Source organism: Peromyscus maniculatus, chromosome 12, assembly GCF_049852395.1.
Source record: "Peromyscus maniculatus bairdii isolate BWxNUB_F1_BW_parent chromosome 12, HU_Pman_BW_mat_3.1, whole genome shotgun sequence".
NCBI lineage: Eukaryota > Metazoa > Chordata > Mammalia > Rodentia > Cricetidae > Peromyscus > Peromyscus maniculatus.
In genome coordinates this window covers 29,953,447-29,973,374 of record NC_134863.1, presented here as the reverse complement: position 1 = coordinate 29,973,374, position 19,928 = coordinate 29,953,447, and the positions used below count along the sequence as shown (strand labels likewise).

The window sequence follows — 19,928 nt, the reverse complement described above, 5'->3', positions numbered from 1 at the left end:
CTCTCTTATGACCTCAACAATGTGTCTGACAAAATATTATGGAATTAGAGAAGGAACTTGAGTCTAACAACAAAAAAGTCTCTAAAACATAATAATCCCAGCTGTGCACACACACACAACTGGAGTGTCAAACTTCAATTCACCCTTCTAATAACGACCACTTCAATCTCCAAAAATGCTTCAATATCTTTTCCTCAGATATGATCTTGTCAGGGGCTGGAGAGATGGCTCAGCAGCTAAGAGTACTTGTTGCTCTTCCAGGGAGCCGACACTCAGTTCCTAGCACCCGTGGTGGCTCACGGCTGTCTCTAACTCTAGTTCAGGCCTCATTTGGTACTTGGCACAAAGCCAAACATGCAGGCAAAACACCCATACACAAAACATAAAAAACAAGTCTTTTTGAAAAGGAGTTTGTTCACTGGGCATGATAGTGCACACCTAAAATTCCGGCACTCCAGAGGCTGAAGCCGAAGGGTCAGGAATTCGAGGCTAGCCTTGGCTATGTAGAGAAATCCCAACTCAAAAAAAAGAGAGAGAAATTTCTTCCCTAACTTTTCCTTGTGTGCTGACGGCAACAGGCTTACACCTTGAAACTATCTTTTCCCACTATTTTAATATTATTGTGTCTATTCTTCCAGATAAAATAACAAAGGCATGATCCCACAGCTATTATCACCACATGCCCAGGACTCTCCTCCACGGCCTCCTAATACTGCAAAGGAGGTAGACACCAGGGCGGCCTTGGTCTACAGCTTGGATGGATGCCCAATGCCATTGCAGAAGATGTGGGTGGAAGAGAAGAGCCTGACTCCTGCCATGGGGGAGACTAGATAGAAAGTCTCTTTTCACACTAGTGTGATGTCGGCAGATACCGTGAGAACCAATTCCTGGTAACCTCTCTTCCCCAAAGCTATGCGCTTGCTTCGGTTCTAATGAAATCTCCAACTACGTGATTAATGTACCACTGTACTCCAGCAGACCCCAGGGCTCTGTCCTCCCTCCCCACCCCATCCCCAAGGCAACACTGAAATTCATCATCAGAAATGACCCATCCTATTCGTCTCAAACAGTGAGGCGTTCTCTAAGAAGCCGACTTCCTGTATCCCACCTCTGAACACTGAATTTTATTTGCTTCCCCTATGCAGAATTGCACTATTAATCATTCCAAGAAAACTTGGGAACGCTTTTCGATACTGACGTTTTCTTTAAAGCAGGCATTATAGAAGCATGGAGAAGTAACACACAAGAAATATGAGCAATGATGCAATCACACTGTGGATTCTGTTTTGTTCTTTTTTCCCTTTTTTTTTTTTTTTTTTTTTTTTTTTTTTTTTTTTTTTTGGTTTTTCGAGACGGGGTTTCTCTGTGTAGCTTTGGAGCCTTTCCTGGAACTCGCTTTGGTGACCAGGCTGGCCTCGAACTCACAGAGATCACAGAGATCCACCTGTCTCTGCCTCCCAAGTGCTGGGATTAAAGGCATGCGCCACCACCACCAGGTTTTTTCCCCCATATTTATCTGAATATGTACATGAAGCTGGCCTAGGCTTAGACCTCTAAGTCATTTGCTTTAATACTTGGGCTGTATTTTTCTCAGAATTTATTTTGGTGGGTTTTTTTTGTTGTTGTTGTTTTAATTTCTTAAAACAACGTATTCATTTTTATTTTATGTGTATTGGTGTTTTGTCTGCATGTATGTCTGTGGGAAGGTGTCAGATCCCCTGGAACTGGAGTTACAAACAGGTGGTGAACTGGTGTATGGATGCTGGGAATCAAACCAAGGTCCTCTGGAAGATCATTCAGTGCGCTTAACCACTGAGCCATCTCTCCAGCCCAGTATTTCCTTATTCGGGGTCATAGTGTGTCAACCTGAGAAGTGTGTGGATAATTAAAAATTAAGAAAGAGAAAATTGACACTAAGAACATTTGCAGAAGGCAGATTTTCCTGTTAGGTGCTTAACAATACTTGAGAATTTGTTTCCCAAGAGGGGGAAGTACTTATTGATTCACATCGTGTGTCAGGGCTCCAGGACAGTGACAGCATTTTGTGACTCACCAGGGATGGTCCTCAAGGACCATATTGCTATGCCCATGGGGATAGAGGGGCTCAGGTAGGACCTGCCTACCTCCTCCTGCACTGTAGTGAAGTCTAAGAGTTTTATTGCATTTCAGCAGCCCTCTTAAACATGCCATAATTATCACAGCAATAGCAAGGCCTGGGCTCTTCACATACTTTCTGGTTGTCTGTCTCCCCATGGCTCCCCCTGTCATTAATCTAGATGTCTGCCTTATACACCTTCTTCCTGGCACTGCCAGATACAACCATTTGACATGACCCATGACCTCACTGCCCATACAACTCCTTAGGAACCCAGTCAATCATCATCCTGTGAATCTGCATCTCAACATGTGTTCTCCACAATGAACACAGCAGCGCTCTGCCCATAAATGACACCCCTCATTCCCTTACCTCATTTACAGTTCCAGATAGAACAGGTGCACGGCCCCAGTATAACGGCAAGGAAACCAGGAAGATAGGGCTGCTGTGTGGCTCTAAGAGGAAAACAAGACTAAAGGAACATGCAGCGTTGTCTCTGACCCACCCAGGTACTTTGCGCCTTGTGTGCACAGCAAGTTTATAAGCATTAATGTCTTTACCGAAACCACTCCATAAGATAAGTGTTATTGCCATCTCCATTTCACAAATAAGGAAATTAAGGCCCAAGGAGTTAAGTAACTCTCCTAAGAGATTAAGTGGCCTCTCTGAGAGTCAACTGAAGCAGCGTGCCGCAGAACAGACGATGCCATGCTGCTTCCCAAGCACAGAAGGTACACGAGCTCACACTGTTAAGGAAACTGGCATTCAAATATCTAGAGGATTTTCCTATCCAAAAAAAAAAAAAAAAGACTTCAATAAACCTTGAGTCTTGTGAACACAAACTCAGAAATGAGACAGAAAAATCGAAATGAAGGGAAGTATTTTTAGTGAGCCTGGTAGATATTACTCCTCTAGATAAATAAATCAGGAAGCAGACGTGAGGGAAGAAATAACCTCACACAGCTGGGATTTCAACCCGAGTCTATCTAGCCTCAGCCTCTCAGCAAGTATTAACTGTAGCTTACTATTGCTCCAACTAAACAGAGCAGACACACACCCGAGTCCCTAAGTCACCGACTGGAAGCTAACTTCATTTTACTCATTCATTTGTTTGGTGACTAATCTTAATTGGGGTTACAAGCTTCCAGATTTAGCTGAGATTCAGAAGCTATCGGTCCTTTTAACAATCAAAGCTGCGGAAAATTAAGACGTAACTGTGAAAAGGATGGTTGATTGCACAGCAAGAATAAAATACAGACCTACCAGATGTAATTGGGTTGAAAGGAAGGGATGATTAGACATAAAGCACTTTTTAACCTAGAAGACACAAGAAATAAAAAAGAGGGGCTGGTTGGGGTTGGGGATTTAGCTCAGTGGTAGAGCGCTTGCCAAGCAAGTACAAGGCCCTGGGTTCGGTCCTCAGCTGGGGGGGGGGGGGTGTTGGGAGGGGAGGCTGGTGAGATAGCTTGGCAGGTAAAGGCACTTGCCACCAACCTTGACAATCTGAATCTGGTTTTTTTGTTTGTCTGTTTTTGTTTTGTTTTTGTTTTTGTTTTTTGAGGCAGGGTTTCTCTGTATAGCTTTGTGCCTTTCCTGGAACTCACTCTGTAGCCCAGGCTGGCCTCGAACTCACAGAGATCCACCTGCCTCTGCCTCCCAGTGACAATCTGAATCTTAACGTTGGAGTCAACATGGTTGAAGGAGAGAACCAATTCTCATACATTGTCCTCTGGTTTCCACATGTACACCCTGGCACCCCCCCCCACACACACACACTAATAAATATTTTTAAAAGAACTAACAAAAGAAAAAAAGGAGAGTACGCCAGGCAGTGGTGGTGCATGCCTTTAATCCCAGCACTCGGGAGGCAGAGGCAGGCGGATCTCTGTGAGTTTGAGGCCAGCCTGGGCTACCAAGTGAGTTCCAGGAAAAAGGCGCAAAGCTACACAGAGAAACCCTGTCTTGAAAAAAAAAAAAGAAAGAAAAGAAAAAAAGAAGAAGAGGAGGAGCAAGGGGAAGAAGAAAGCAAAGGAAGAAAAATAGGGTAAGAAACAGAGAGATGGAAAGAATGAATGAATGAATGAATGACAGGTGAAGTCACAGTGTAAATGGAGCCTAGCCAGATGAGCAGAACTTTCCATCTCTACTCAAACAGAAAATGCTAGGAAGGGAACAGCCACTAAGAGCCTTGGTGCTGATAAGAACATATTCTTAGACTCATATGTTGACTATAAAGCTTTAGAATATCAACACTGAGGCTGTGGCTTGCTAAACTCCTCTGAAATAAGGGGGAAATGGAATAATGCAGGAAATGATGAAGATATGGAAGATAATTTGCCACACAGGCACTGGGAGACTGAAGGCTGTCCCTCAAAACCTCCAGGAGATCATTAGTGAGAAGCTGAGGGACCAAAGATCTGGGGTGCTTATAGTTACCCCAACATGGAAAAGGCCTCCTTGCTTGGCTAATAATTTTCTCTAAACTTTTGTCTAGGGACTAATGATAAAATTAATAATAATAATAATAGCTGCTTGGAAGTACTCCCAGAATCACTGGGAGATGCTGAGCCACATTAAAATGCAGCTTCAAGTTATATAAGATCACATTAAAATGTAACACCCTTCAAAACTCCATCTTACCTCATTTCAAAACTGTATGTCGACCAGAAAAGCATAAATGGGAATTTACAGAGAAAAGGGAGGCACTGATGGTCCATCTCCACTAAAGAAAGAACTCGGGTGGGACGGAGGAGAGATCTATTGGACAATTTCCAACAAAGCTTCATTTGTGATAGATTATGTATTTATCACTCTGCCACAGCGTAGGGACAGAAGTTCCTTTCACTTGATTCTAACATTCTTATCAATTAAGATTAAAGCAGAGGCTGTTTCTAGCCCTGACCTCCATTAAGCCTCCAGCCCATGTATCAAGCTTGGATGCTGGTATTCATCCCCTATCTTTTTTTTCCCCCTGTTGCAGTGGCAAAAGAAACTTCAGTAATGAAGGGTCTATTCTAGCCCACAGTTCAAGGTTCAGTACCTCACGTCAGAGAAGTGAAGGCAGCTGGAGCCTGAAGAAGCAACCACGGCCTTCTGTGGCTCCTTTACTCTCCTCTAGTCAGCCCAGGATCGAGTGCAGGGAATGGTGCCACCCACAGTGGGGCCGTCGTCCCATCTCAACGGATGCGATGAACATAATTCCTGAGAGGCACAGCCAGAGGCGCAGCTCTCAGGTAATTCTAGGTCTTATTAAACTGACAAATGAGATGAACTCTCACACTCCCCTTGAGTCCATCCCCGAGTTCATCATCTTCCCCAAATCCCGTCTTTCTTTTACCATTTCAATTAGCAACACCCCCAAACAAGGACCTAAGAGACTCATCCTTGCCACTCTGGCCCCCTTACAATGGAGATAACCGAAATGACCCCCAGTTAAGTCTCCTCTTCATCCTTGCAGTCCATTAGTGCCTCGGGCCAGACCCTCCTCCCCCTCCTCCCCTCTGTACAAACTTAACATGCCGTTCCCCCAAAGTGCCTCCCTCCCTCCAATACTCTCTGTGCCCCCACACCAGAGTAATTCTTACAAAATGCAAAGGAGATCCTGTCACCACCCAGCACAGGGGCTTGGAATGAATAGCCTCCATTCTGCAGAGGACATAAACCAAGTTTCTTAGCATGACAAAGAGGCCTTCCATGCCCCAGTGCCTGTGTGTCATTAACAGCTTCATCTTCCATCTCTTGCCACCTCGCTCCCTACAGTTAAGCTGATGAACGAACGCATGGCAGCTCTTGTTGATGACTCTACGCTTTTTTATCTTCCCTCGCGCCCTAGATGATTCGCTGTGCTAGAACGTGCTCCCTCTTCCACAAGCCAGGCTGCAGAAGAGCCCCCTTCCAGGACTCTTCCCTGGCCCTTTGCCTCTGCTCACTTCGCTCGTCTTCCACTGCCCAACAGCAAGCTTTCTCCCATGCTCACTGCAGTGGGAAGCAGCCATGCCCACTCAGCACCCGGGACTCCCACATAAAACATCTACTGGCCAATCTGCATTATTCATCAGCTCGCTAACCGGGCAGGGAAGTTACCTTCTCTGTCCATAGTGCCCGATGTGCGACAACTACCACAGCACTAAGCTGAACTCTAGTCATTAACTACCTCACCTTCCACTTGACATAGTGTGTAACATTCTATCTTGCTTTTCTATAAAGATACAGCGGAGAGATTTATATCAAATAATATTTTGTATGGTCAGCAGGAGAATGAAAGGGGGCTTTACGTAGATCTCGCCAGCCTCACAGGGCATTATGCCACCATTCTGCTTAGTACCTAGGGTAACCACTAAGTCATGGCTGCATTCCAGAGAGAGGGAACTACAGCACCAGGGTCAGTGTTGAAACCTAAGTCTTACATAAGTTCAAGTGCTTCCCACTTCAGAAAGAGAGGACTATTTAAACTGCACAGAAAGAAATGGCAACACAAAGAATAAGGAAAGAGAAATGCTCTGAGGTTTTTCCTATCCTCAGTTTTCTCTGTTCTCCACATTCATCAGCAAGATAGGTAACTCTGGGTAATGGGGTCACCTAAGACCACAGCTGTTGCTAGAACACAGTATAAAGGTGAGCTGAGGTTAGTAGGTAGAGAAGTTAAGCATTAATTAGTTCCATTCCATCAGACAACGGTTCACGAAACTCTTACAAATCATTTCACAAGCACGTGAGCCAGCAAATGGGAAAGAAGCTCATTTACAATGCCTGGCCATCATCCTTCCAAGCTTGGACATTTGTGTATATGAGCTGTGGCAAAGAAAGAAGGCAAGACAGCACAAATGAAATACAAGATGGAATGTGGGCCTGAAAAGGCAAGGTCGGCTCACTGTGAGAACTATTTCACGTGCTCCTTCCAGAAGAAGAAGAAGACCCCTTCCTCCAGGACTTGTGGTGAGACCACAGGCCTCAAATACTACTTAGATCCTCTTCCCTCCCCTCCCCCTGCCTCCTCTCTCTCCGGAGGGTTGGAACCAGAGAGCAAATTGTGAGTATTGCGGACCATAAGCTGGCATTAGTTATAGCTACAAGTTTCAGGACCAAGGCTATAACAAGTGTAACACATGCCATCCTAGAAGATCAGCCTGGTACCGCCAAGCCATCAAGAGCATGCCTGGCTTCCTTAGTGAAGGTAATTCAAACCCCATAAAAATTGCTTCGGTTGCTCAACAATGCTTGGAGTTTATCACTCAAAGAACTAAAAGGGCTATAACTCAGGGACACCAGGCAGAAAGGCCAACAACAGTAGCCTTGAGAAATACAAAGGAGGAAAGAGAATGCAGCATCAACTCAGCAGGCATGTGACGCTTGGCAGTCAGCCTTGCAGGGCGGCCAGTCTGTGGGCAGAATTCACATCCTTTTCTCTGCTGCCAAAGGCCAAGAAGGCACAGACAGAGAAATACCAACTCCTATCCTCCATCGGGCTAATAATTAATGAGACCTTTCTAAGAACAATGAATGGACAAAAACAATGCTCTTCTGTTTTGCATGGGCATATGACTATTTACATCACTCCAACTGGGCTTTGGAACATTTCTAAGCTGAAACAGCTCAGTAATGTATTAATCGGGACTCAAACACACAGCCCATGTATGTCAGTTTCCCACCTGCTAGAGGCAGACTGCTAAACCAAACTTTGAAGCAAAAGCCTCGCGCAGTTCAGCTTAACAAATCAGCCAACATGAATGGACCAGGGGTGGAGAGACATGGAGTGAAAAACAGATGAGCTGAAGATGAGAAAGCTACAACCTACTGGGAGGAGGAGTGAGAATCAAAGACAAGGTTAAAGCGGTCTACTAAAGTTAGCACACTATATAAATGGTAGTATACAAAGATTACTAGCCAGAGTTAAGTGAGTAAAGAAAGGCAAGGCAAGTGACCTGGAGCCCAGGAGAAGTTGAAAACAACAGAATCAATTTAGTTTGGATTTCAAAGGAGGGTGTGAGTGAGCTAGTCAGCTGGTAGCAAACCCTGGGCTGGATTCCCTTTCCCCGTGCCTCCCACCACAGCAGAACAGTGTTCTGCAATCAGAGGAAAGGGCCAAAAGTTTAGGCTCTTGAGTCTGGGAATCCAGCTTTCAAAAAAATGAAGACCCTAGGCCTGGAGAGATGGCCCAATGGTTATAAACCTTTGCTGCTCTTGCAAAGGACCCAGGTTCGATTCCCAGCATGTACATCACATGGCCCACAGCTGCTATAACTCCAGTGCCAGATCAGATGCTCTTTTCTGGCCTCAGCATATATAGCATACATGTGGTGTGCATACAGAGAAGCAGGCACACACACTCACTCTCTCTCTCACACACACACATAAAAATAAATAAATAAAGGAGTGCGGATCCTAACAACATTTGAACCAGTGGGGTCTGGCTGTTCCCAGGGTGAAAAACTGAAGGATGCAGAGCAACCGCCCACGGTTTGTCGGTGAAACCAGAACATTAAAAAGCATTTCATTTGGAATTGTCAGGCAGCATTTTTTTCTTAAGCAACTATCTGCTACAAGGCTGCTTCCAAGGGGCTCTGGTTCTAACTGCCTCTCCTTTGGCAAACAAGTATTTCATCACCGTGCTAACAATCGAGTGATGTCACTTGCCTATATGCTCCAGTTGCTAGAGGCCACTAAAACTAAAGCATTTTCAAACAAAATTGCCTCGGCTGCAGACTGAGTTAGGGAGCCCTTTCCTTAACCACACAGCATCAGGAAGTTTCAAGTAATATTCCTATAAACTAAAGTTTGGTCCAAGACACTCTTTGACAACTAATATGCAAGCCAACTGGGATAGTCATGCTCCACTCAATTCAATCAACCAACCTTACTGATTCACTGCGTAGGGTACTGTTTTAAGACCCAATGTTTGGAGGGGAATAAACTAAAGGTGGGAAGCCACGTAACACACAAGATCAAGACACAGCCCCTGTCTGGTGAATAACAGTAAATAAGAAAACCACTTGCTCAGCATTAACCAGCAGTGCTGGACCATGGCTGGCTACAGGCAGATCACTAAAGTAGAAAGATTGACATTACGCATGTTAAAAACTTTTATGGCACTGTATCGGTAAGTTGGGATTATTTGAAGCTAATACCTTTTTGAATGCGGCTTCTATGGTGTCTGTTTTACATTTCACTTTTCTACTATCTAATTTTTATTGCATTTTACAAAATCACGCTGACTGAGTAGCCATGCAGTAAGTGATATAATAGTCGTAGGTTTGCTCCACAATACCAGCCCACAGGGATGGAAATTGCCTGAGGGACGAAGAGACACTCCAAGGAAGATATGAACTTCAAGGAGCAAAGGCTTTCCAGACAGCTTGGATGAGAGAAGGTGGAAATCTGACAAGACTTGGGGTCAGAAAAGTGGAGGGGACAGTCACAGATCTTAAAAGACAGTGACAGGCAGCAAAAGGGCACAGAGCTAAGTAAAAGACAGTGCTGTGACTTCCCAATGTAGGCTCTGGGCTCTCGCAAAACCCAACAGGAAAGCACTCAAGATTTCTACACGCAAAGGGTGAGTGTGTTTGTGTTTTTATTGGAGTCACTGTGGCATCAGGATGGGCAGATCTGAAGGGAGAAGGGGAACAAGAGGCACCGATCAATCATGGCCATACCAGAATAATCAAGTTACAAAGAGTCCTGGGTGTGCCTAGGAGAATAGCTGAGAATGACTAGAAGAAATGTTTCCTGTATTATGCATCCCTGCCTTCTTATCAATATGGATCCGGATTTGCAAATGAACAGGTGCTCACTAAATTCAGTGTGTGGCCTGATCGTGTGCACTCAGGGGGATCAGGAATAATTAATGGAGGAGGATAAACATGTTCTGAGACAACAGGAAATATGGCTGTTGGTGAAACGCAAATCCTAAATGCAAATGTCAAGGTTCAGTAAATATATGAATTGCCACGAGAACTGTGACACATACGTGGTAAAATACAGATTCTAAAATCATCTCGGGCTTTAATTGCCTTAAAGTGGTAGACAGAAATAGACTAGGTGAAGGGTTTACCGCTAACACGTTTATTTTGCACATTCTATAAACACGTGAAAGGTTTAGGGAGCTAAGAATAGCCTTCACTGGTGCTCTCTTTGGTCCCCCAGAAGTCAGCTGGGGACCTCAGCGGACTTCAGGTGGCTGCTGGAGTTTGTAACAAATTGAGATTCATTTTCAACCCAGGCAAATTCTGTGGGCTCAGATAATCTCTCCAGATGGAGGTGAGGGTAGGAAGGAAGGGTTCCTCTGAAGGAGGTGAGTGTTTCCTGAATGCCTCCACAGACAACATAATTCCCACAAACAAAACCAACAACTCTGATACTCTTGAATACATCCCCACCCCAAGCCCACCGTGTCTTCTGAGAATGGAGGACCCTATAACCAAGGTTCTTGAGAAGAACTGGGAACACAGAATGTAGGGCAAGCAGATTCCTATTTTCATGGAATAATTTTTAAAATGAAACAGATGGTTAGAAGTAAAAAAAATCTATTACTGTTCGGTCATTAACACTGGACCAACGTTGATACACTGTACCCTCACCCACAGCCAACACACAGGGACTGCCATTGTTCTGCCCCTGTTGTGTGGCCAGGCTCAATGTCTGTGTTATGGCAGATTGGCTGTCATAAAGCACGCAGAGAAAGTAGCTGCCATATTTCAGGGCACAAAATTTTTACAAAGGCTTAGTTTGGTAACTTCTAGGGCATTCTAGTCAGGAAGTAGAACAAGCCCTTTTGTATTTCTACAGCTGGATCTGCGAAAGTAAAATTCTGCAATTAACCTGTGAGTTAACTCACTGTTCAAGACATGTGCAAAACTAAATATTGAGAATAATTTGCTCAAAAACTCATAAGTGTTTAATCTAAGATCATCAATGGCCACTTCATTTTATTTCTATAAAAACATAATATTCCCTACATCTTATAAAACAGCCCTGTGATATAAATGTTCACATAAAAAAGAGCAGAACAAAATTATCTCCCAACAGCATTAATTGCCCTTTTCTTTTAATTTAGAAAAAATGAACAAATTCTCAATCAGTGCCCAGCATCTGCAAAACACTATTGGGAATCAAGAGAAAACAAAAGATCTAATTATACACAAGGTCTAGGAAAGATATAGAACAAACTCACTTAATACCAAGAGTGTATGGAGTGGGGTGAGGGTAGGGGCTGCATTCTAAGTCCCCCAGACCCTCGGCAAGGCCCGTACAATGCGCTAGTGCAGAAAGTGATGAATAAGCTTCATTGATAATAGTGGCTACGTCACGGCTGGCTGAACATTCAGTCCACAAACAGAAGGCTTCTGTCTTTGCTCGAATCAACCATAGGAAAGTTTTAGTAAAAAGACTGTTATATTCAAATGGAAATCAGTACTTTCCAGCAAGAATGGACAATTAGCAACTCCTTAAACTGGCACTAAGAGGAACAGCAGAAAAATATGCCCCAAACATCTAATATTTCAAAATGTGAAATAAGAAAGATTACTGATTGCCATTTGAAACTTTCACTAGGCATAGGCTGGATGTTAGAGATCCTTCAACTACTGAGCTACACACCCTGAGTTTCACTCATATCTTCTGAAGATCCCTACTACACACAAGATTAAACCACAGTCTAACACTCCAAGCACAAGTTAATTTATATGGTGTTCCTTGAACATTAGCAAAAAAAGTACAAAGTCTACAAGAATCTACAATAGGAAGATGAAACTAAGTCTTTATTAATAGAGCTTCACAAATACCTCACCAAGACCAGCAGGGCATGTAGACATCGTCACCCTCACCCCACTTCCAAGCACACATATAGCAATGACCCATCTGACCTAGGCACCCTGTTTTATAAGTCTGACCCTGGCGCTGTACAAGTGTGGTTACAATGATTTTATGGCTACTTGGAATTGAAAAGAAAAAGGCCAAGGAAAGAAGACAGACATGAAAAGTTTTTTGCTGGCATTAAGCAATGGTTTCTTAGGTGTAATGCCAAGGACACAAGGAATAGGAAAAAAATGATAAACCTCACCTAATTTTTTTAAAAAGTATGATTCAAATACCATCACCAAAGAAGGGAAAAGACAACCAAAGGAATGAATGGATTCCATGATGTGTATATCTGATAGGAGGCTTGTATTAAGTCTATTATTTATTTATTTTGGCTCAGCTCAGGTGGTCCTATTCCAAGGTTGGCCAGGCCTGCTGCATCAGGCATGGTGAATGTGCCAATGGGAACACAAAGAAAAAGCTGCTTACCTCATGAACAGGAATTAAAAGAGGAGGATGAAGAGCTCAAGTCCCACAATTCCCTCCAACTCTAGGCACCTAGGGATCTATCACTAAACCCCACCCCTTCAAGGTTCCATTACTTCCCAGTACCATCTTTAACACATGAACATTTAGGGAAAATTTATCCTCAACAATGAGTGTGGGGAATTAACCTCAGACTGTAGGTAAGGTGAAAATTTCAAACCACATCCTGAGGTAAAGAGTGAGTCATTGAAGGGTATTCAAAGGATGGATAAACGGAGCGTATTTCTTTTAGGAAAATTGTAGCAACCTTTTTCAAGGTGAAGATTCACTAGGGTCAAGTTTCTCCAGCCTTTATCTCAACCAGGGAAATACTTTTTTTTTTTTTTACCACCCTCCCAATGAAATTTCACACGCTAACCCACAATGTGGAAAGAAAAGCTCTTCTGTTTGAGGCAATGGTGTAAGTGTGAGAGCCCCATCTAGGCAAAACCACTGTCTTGACCACCACTGAGGAAACACTCATGCTACAGAAGATGTTGTGGGAAACTCGGGAGTAAAAAGGGTTACTATTACTCGTAATGGAAAGAATAATAATAATAGACTAGAGATTAAGAGGCTGGTGCAATGGGTCAGCAGGAAAATGACCAGTGCCTGAAGCAAGCATAAAGGCAGGAAAAGGGGGGGGGGTGAGAAAAGAATCCAGAAAGTTCTAAAATGACACAAAATTCAGATGAGCTTATCACTTACCATGTGTAGAAAGTTAAAAAAAAATCAAGGGTGATTTCTTGGTTAGATAAAGGAGCATGACTGTTGATATAAATGAAATGTGGTAGGACTTTCCTAAAGGCATCTCAAAACCAAGTAACTCACAAAACTAAACCCCTGCCCCTCCTCCAAACATGCTTCCAGTGTGAATGGTTTCATCACCTCAGCTCACTGTACCAGACTCACGCTGGTGCTTGAGCAAGATACCTATGAGTCATCTTTGATACTGCATCCCTACACTGTGTCCATCACCAAGTACCCCACCTCCATTACAATGTCAAAACATTGCATCTACCCATCACTTCTCTCTATCGCTACTGTTCCCAGGCCACTATCATTCTGCAATAGTCCCTCAATTGTTTGCTCCATTATTATCCTTGACTCATTTCTAATTTACTCTGCACAAAAGAATAATCTTTTGAAACTGTAAAGCCTTTCAATGGACTCCCTGATTTAAAGTTTGATCACCAAGAAGGAATCTTGTGATGCACACTTTGGTACTCAGTACCCAATACTCTGTAGACAATGTTTTTTGAAAGAATGAGCAAGAAGGAATCAAGTCTCGGCGAGAGAACAAACTTGGGTTTTGGACCTGTTGGGAGTGAGGTGCCTATGAATGTCAAAGTAGGTTCCCCACTGTCAACTAGCAGTATTGGCCTGGACCACACTGACAGCTGGCTTTTCAGTGTCAGGAATGCCATGACTAGTGTTATATAAGGACAATGGGATTAAGTTTATTTCAGGTAATCATGAACTAAGTTAACTTGCTGGAAGCAAGCTCAACTTCTTGGAAAAGATTAAAGGGTCACTCTGAGCTGCAAGCCTGCAGCTCTGGTGTTAGTCCTAGGCCAGCATTTGAAGGGCAGCCGAAGCCTCCCACCAGGCACTGCCTCTATGGTGGTGTCGTCACCAGGATAAGTTGGTGGCAAAGCCTGTCACATGGCTGCTTTCTTCCAACTATTTTCCAATACTTCTGCTCAGCTAACCTGTGACTTCCTTACTCGTCATAAGCCTTACCTGATTCTCATACAGTGCATCTGAAAGTCTGTGTTCTGACAAATACACCAGGGAATTTCTCAGTATTGGTAAAATTAATGCAAAAATCACCTTTATTCTTCTCTTCTATTGACTCCCTAGGCTGTCTTTGGATATGGATACTATAAGGATTTTCAAGCAATAATAAAATTATACTCTACAGTGGACTCCTGATAGTACTGTGCAAAACATTTACTATGAAGTACTGTGACAAATACCCAGTACTCTCAGGATCAGTCTAATAAGCAAAGTTATTCTTCTAAAGACAGATATAAAAGACATTCTAATGTTCAATACTACATCATTTTCCCTCCTCTACTTTTCCCAGCTTTGGGGTTTCTTAACTACTATATGTAAACTCATCAATTTCCATAAACTGGTGATGGTATCTATAGCTGTTTTGATGCTTATGACACTATATAAAACTATTATATAAATATTTTCTTTTAAAGCAGAGCTAAGAACCTCCACCTTCAGCAAGGATAATGCATGATAGTTATAAAACATAAGGTGAGTCAGCTTACATCTTAAGAATTTGGATTATTATTCTAGTAATCATCAACAATAGGCAGAATGGTAATTTTGGAGATCCTAACGTAATATGATTTATAATTTATAATATAACTAGAAAGGACCACTGATTAAACCTATCACACCTTAGAATGGTTGACCTATAAGTCAATATAATATAAACAATTATGCTACTTCCAGAACCCATTTAATAACATAAGTTATTAAATGATTATCTCAGTGCCAGGCACAGGTTACCTCTTACAAAATACTGGTCAGGGCAGTCCTAGATGCTCCCAAAACAGCATGGTTTTTTTTGCCATTTCTCTTGGTTGCCTACCATAACTAATGGTAATACCCTATTGCTGAAGACACAACATATTTTGGTTGTAGGACATAAAGAAATTGATCTTGAGTTCAATAGGAAACTACATGCCGAGTGTCTGGCTTTAATAGTACTGGAAGATGCTATGCAGACTTCTGGGGACAAAAGACATCAATAGTTTTACCCAGCACTGGACCATGCATGCTTCAATACCACCCTACTATGAAAGTATATACACCCACTTGTACAATAGTGGCAGGACAGTTTACTGGAGTAACCAATTACTCTCTTGATTGCATTTGGGGCATGCTCTACAAAAAGGAATTCATACCTAGTACTGTATCTTAGTTAGCGTTACTATTTCTGTGATGAAACAGCATGCCCAAATGCAACTTGAGAGGAAAGGGTTTATTTGGCTTACATATCCTGAGTCATAGTCTAATAAGGGAAACCAAGGCAGGAACTCAAACCAGGTGGGAATATAGAGGCAGGAGCTGATACAAAGGCCATGGAAGGGTGCTGCTTACTGACTTGCTCCCCAGTGGCTTGCTCTTCCCACTTTCTTTTAGAACCCAGGACCACCAACCCAGGGATGTACTACCCACAATAGGCTGAAACTTCCAACATCCATCACAAATTAAGAAAATGCCTCACAGGTTTGCCTACAGCCGGATCTTCTACAGGAATTTTCTCAGTTGAGGCTCCTTCCTCTCATATAACTATAGCTTGTGTCAAGTTGATATAAAATCAGGCAGAACCTGAAAACATGATCAAAACCCAAAACTGGAAGAATTTACTGGTGGTATTCTTCTGCTAAATGGTCATATTGTCAGACTGCCTTCTAAATATTTATTTGTATTCATAGATTTGTGCTGCTCCCAACCTTGGCCAGAAAAGCTTCTTATTGCAGTAGGAAGTGATTAATGCAGAGACTCCCAACTGCTCAAACAGCTGAGCATAACCAACTGTGAGTGCTGAGACACAAACAGGATATCTATACCCACCCTCCATGCCAAGATTCAAAGACCATCCTAGAAGAGGCTGAAGAATGGAAGAGCCACAGGATGAGGAGGCATGTTGTAAAATGTTGTCCTTTGGACATGACATGGCCATTGCACACATAAGCTCACGGCAGCTGTGGTTACCCGCATAAGATCTGCACAAGATCAAGCCAGTCAAAAATTACAGGATGGAGGGGGTCCTGAAACCATACTTTGGAGTGTAAATTGGCAACTGATGGCTCCTGGGAGAAGAACAATTTGTCTTTGATGAATGGCTACTGGTATTCTGCCCTAGTGTATGCTTCCTCACCCATGTACATATGGGCAGAATGAATTAGATTGGGTGGGCTATAAACAGAGAGAAAGAGAGAATTTGGGAAGGAGGTACACTAGAAGGGTGTGGAGGGGAGATGGAAGAAGAGAGTGGAGGGTGGGTATAATCAAGATACACTGCATTGTATAACATTTTAAAAGAGTAAAAAGAAAGAATATAAACATTACCTTTTGCAACTTCAGCTCAAGGTTTTTACCCAGCTCATTTGATCTGGTTGAATTTCTTATACCTTAAAACAGGATGTCTCTGACATTTCAAAATCAAAGGGAGGAGAAGAAAAATACATAACAGCAAACTAACCTTCCACTGACAATGAATGATACCATCTACTCTATTATTGTGCTATTCACAAGCAGCAATTGCAAGTATCTCTTATTGTATTTAAAGAAATCTCAATTTCTTAAAGACTTAATTTACTTACACATATGTGCACATCTATGTGCATGTGTGTGTCCATGTGCCCACAGAGACCAGAAGAAGGAATCAGCTCACCTGGAGCTGGAGTTACAGGCAGTTAGCTGTGAGCTGGTTAACATGGGCGCTGGGAACCGAAATCCAGTCCTCTGCCAGAACACAGCAAGCACCCTCAACCACTGAGCCATCTCTCCAGACCCCCAAGCCCAACTTTTAAAATAAGCACAAAATGTAAGGCTTTCCGGCTGGGCATGCATATAGTTCAGTGTTAAGTGTCACTTGATGAGATCCTGGGTTCTACCCATGACATACACATAAAGAAGAAGAGGAAGAAGAGGAGGAGGAAGAGGAGGAGGAAGAGGAGGAGGAAAAGTAGGAGGAGGAGACTTTCAACCATTGAGCGATTACTTCGGCCTTTCATTTCTTTTCCAGTACTTCAATACAACCTTAAGTTTCAATCTGCGTATGTGCTGGTCAGACTTTTTTGTTTTTGTGGCAATGCAACCTAACACAGACAACTTACTGCAGGAAGGACTAATTTTGACTCAAGGTTTCCAAGTTTTTAGTCTGTACATAACAGTCCTTTTCCTGCCCAGGTTGCACAAATTTAAAATTCAAATCCATTGCCACCTCCTTTTGATAGATCCCAGACCCAGGGTACTACCTTCTTGGGTGGGCGCCCCAAGAACCCAGACTCTGGTCCAGTTGATGCAAACAGCAAGAGGTTTATTGATGCGGCTGTACAGTTGGGCTACTCTTGTCCTGAGAGCAAGAGTCGCCCCCACTGCAGCCACATGGGTATTTTACAATTCCCATACAATTTCATTTTGATTGATTTATGTCTAGAGGCTAATTTCACAAGATCACGGTCTGATCACAGGGTGGGTATAGTCACGTCCGCATGCACATTCTTCCTGAAACCTCAAGGGGGATATCAGGGTGGGAGTGAAAGTTACACAAAGGTTACAGTGGTCTTTTCTGGAACACTTGCAAATATCCCAGTCACAGTTGAGCACATCTCTTAATAGAAATCTCTTTACATTGTTACATTGTGGCAGGGGTGATCCAGTAATGGTTGAGTCAGCTTGCCCTTGGAACTAGATTTTTAGTTCCTCATTTTCCTGGGGTTTGGTGGGTGTAAGCCTGAAGTGTTAGGGTCTTTCACTTTCATCAGCAAATGTACACTTGATTTTTAAACTCTCTACTTCAAATAGCGTTATCAAGGTTTCTTTATCCTGCTTAATCACTGAACCAAGGGAAACCTTTCAGCTCACCTGTTACCTATATTTTAAACAAGAGTGAGAATTAGAGAAATGAATTTGACCAGTGTAAAAATGAGTCAGGGTACACTGAAATCTCAATAGCCTTCCTTCCACGAGAATAGATTCTTCTTGGGTTAAAAAAAATTAAAGCAAATAAATACAACTTCAAGATTATGATTATTGTTAACTTCAGGGTCTCAGGTATCCCCACAAAGGAGAAAGGAAAGCCACACTGGTAATCTGCAATGGAGGTTAATCCAACTATGCCAACAGTTTGCCCAAGCCTATTGCAGCTGGCTTTGGAATGTGGCCTTGAGCTCATGAATGCTAAAACCTCTGATAAAAGTTCTACTCTGAAGGCTTTCCAGGAAAAAATTTCGTCTTTTTTCTCCTCCCCACTCTGCCACGGATACAGCACAAGGACTTGATCTAAGTGTTAAGAGAACTTGCAGAGAAAGCAGTGGTCGGGCCGGGTGGTGGTGGTGAATGCCTTTAATCCCAGCACTCCAGAGGCAGAGCCAGGCAGATCTCTGTGAGTTTGAGGACAGCCTGGGCTACAGAGTGAGTTCCAGGAAAAGGCACAAAGCTACATAGGGAAACCCTGTCTTTAAGAATTCCAAAGTTAGGGTTTAATTTTCTTTTTACAAATAAGTATTTTTGCTTATGAGGGTTCATCTTAAATGTCACATCAATGGGCTAAAAGGAATACCCAAATGTATGTCAAACATTTTTCTGAATGTTTCCATGAAGGTGTTTTTGGATACATTTAAGTAGGCTGGATGAGGAAAGAAAATTGCCTTCCACTTGTGGGCAGGTCTCAATCAGGTGACAGAGCAAGAGCAAATCCTGCCTGATGCTCTAAGTTGGACATCAGCTCTTTCTGGTTCCACAGTGGCTTCTGCCTAGATCTAACCTGGGATGTTAGCTCTGCAGATATTGCCACACCCTAATCACAGGGGCCAATTCCTTATAATAAACTTCTCTGAATACATGAACACATGTGTGTGTACACTTGATCCTCTGGAGAACCCTAATACACCATCTGAAGATACAAACTATACACTATTTAATCCACTTGTGCCAGTGTGCAGCCTTCTAGACTAAATTCTAGAGGCCAACAAACATATCCAAAATGCAATTATCCAGTCTTTCTCTTCTCCCACAAAGCCAGAGTCCTTTGCAAAACCTGTATTATGAAAAATGAAAAGAGACAACTATTAACAGATTGGAGATTAGTTTGCTCTTTCTCCAAGCCTCTCCAGTGGGAGGTTTTTGTTTCACCCATCACTGGGATACCATGCTATTTACAAGTACCACACAAACTGAGAAAGTTAAAAGCACTACAAAGGACTAGATTTCTAGCTTCAATTATGTGACACCCAGATTACAAATAAAACATGAAAAGTCAAACCATGGCATGGAACATAATACTTTCATGGGATGGTATATATTTGGTAAAATTAGGCCAAATGAGAAGGGCAGTAACAGTGAGCAAATCAGGGAAGAGAAGCGAAGGGATGCTATACAAACACATGGAGGAAGGTTTGCAGAGAACCTTTCCTATCAGCATCCTATTAGGAGCATCCTCTCATGTGCCTCTTCTCCACAGGCCTATCTCAGAGCTTAGACAACCACTGTAGGTGGCAAAGGATAGACCATGGATAAGAAGGACCTTCTAACAAAACAGTATTCATGAGGCCACAGACGTCCAGATGTAATCGCACGGCTGTCGTCCCATTTCAATGTTGCTTATAAGTCACTAAAAACCAAACACAAAAAAAAAAGAAGCAGGAAAAGACAGGAGCCCCTATGTAGTTCGGCCTATGTGACAACTGGACTGGACTGAGGAACAGCCAGATGAGTGGTAAAAACACTGCCTCTGCTGTCTCTCTGAGGACTTTTCTGGAGT

The 19,928-nt window shown here is 42.8% G+C and overlaps 1 protein-coding gene across 5 annotated transcripts in view; it reads right to left on the bottom strand.

Annotated features, from left to right (window-relative positions):
* The window catches only part of Igsf11 (immunoglobulin superfamily member 11), a 185,319-nt gene that overhangs the window by 72,341 nt on the left and 93,050 nt on the right, over positions 1-19,928 (bottom strand). The window lies entirely within an intron of this gene.